Raw genomic sequence first — 912 nt, 5'->3', positions numbered from 1 at the left:
GAGTATGAAGTGTCTTTCCTCATTTCTTTTGGTTGACTTTTAATTTGGCGTCTATTTTGTTAGATATTATGATAGCTACACCTGTTTGTTTCTTAGGTCCACTTGATTAGAAAATCTTTTCCCAACCCTTTACTGAGGCAATATCTGTCTTTGAGTTTGAGGTGTGTTTCTTGTATGCAGCAGAAGAATAGGTCCTGTTTTCACATCCATTCTGTATTAACCTGTGGGTTTTTTTTAAAGGTGAATTGAGTCCATTGATATTAAGCGATATTAATGACAGTGATTGTTTATTTCTGTTGGTGGCAGTGTTTGTGTGTTTCCCTTCTTTGGGGTTTGCTACTATGAGGTGTGAGGTTACTTGTTGCCTATTTTCTCATGGGTGCAACTAACTTCCTTGGGTTGGAGTTTTCCTTCTAATACCATCTATAATGTTGGATTTGTGGATAGGTAATGTTTAAATTTGGTTTGTTATGGAATACCTTATTTTCTCTGTCTATGGTGGTTGAAAGCTTTTCTAAATACAGTAGTCTGGGCTTGCATCCATGATCTCTTAGCTTCTGTAGCATATCTGATAAGGAACTTCTGACTTTCAGCGTTTCCATTGAGAACACAGGTGTAATATGATGGGTGTGTCTTTATGAGTTATTTGGCCTTTTTCCTTTGCAGCTTCTAGTATTCTTTCTTTATTATGTATATTTAGTGTTTTTATTATTATATGGCAAGTGACTTTCTTTTCTGGTCTGGTCTATTTGGTGTTCTGTAAGCTTCTTGGACATTCATAGGCATATTCTTCTTTAGGTTGGAAAAGTTTTCTTCTATGATTTTGTTAAATGTATTTTTTTTGTCCCTTTGAGCTAGATTTCTCCCCCCCCCCTTTTTTTTTTTTTGAGACAGGGTTTCTTTGTAGCTTTG

Source organism: Microtus ochrogaster, unplaced genomic scaffold, assembly GCF_000317375.1.
Source record: "Microtus ochrogaster isolate Prairie Vole_2 unplaced genomic scaffold, MicOch1.0 UNK120, whole genome shotgun sequence".
NCBI classification, from domain to species: Eukaryota; Metazoa; Chordata; class Mammalia; order Rodentia; family Cricetidae; genus Microtus; species Microtus ochrogaster.
Note: the sequence above shows the minus strand (reverse complement) of the source record.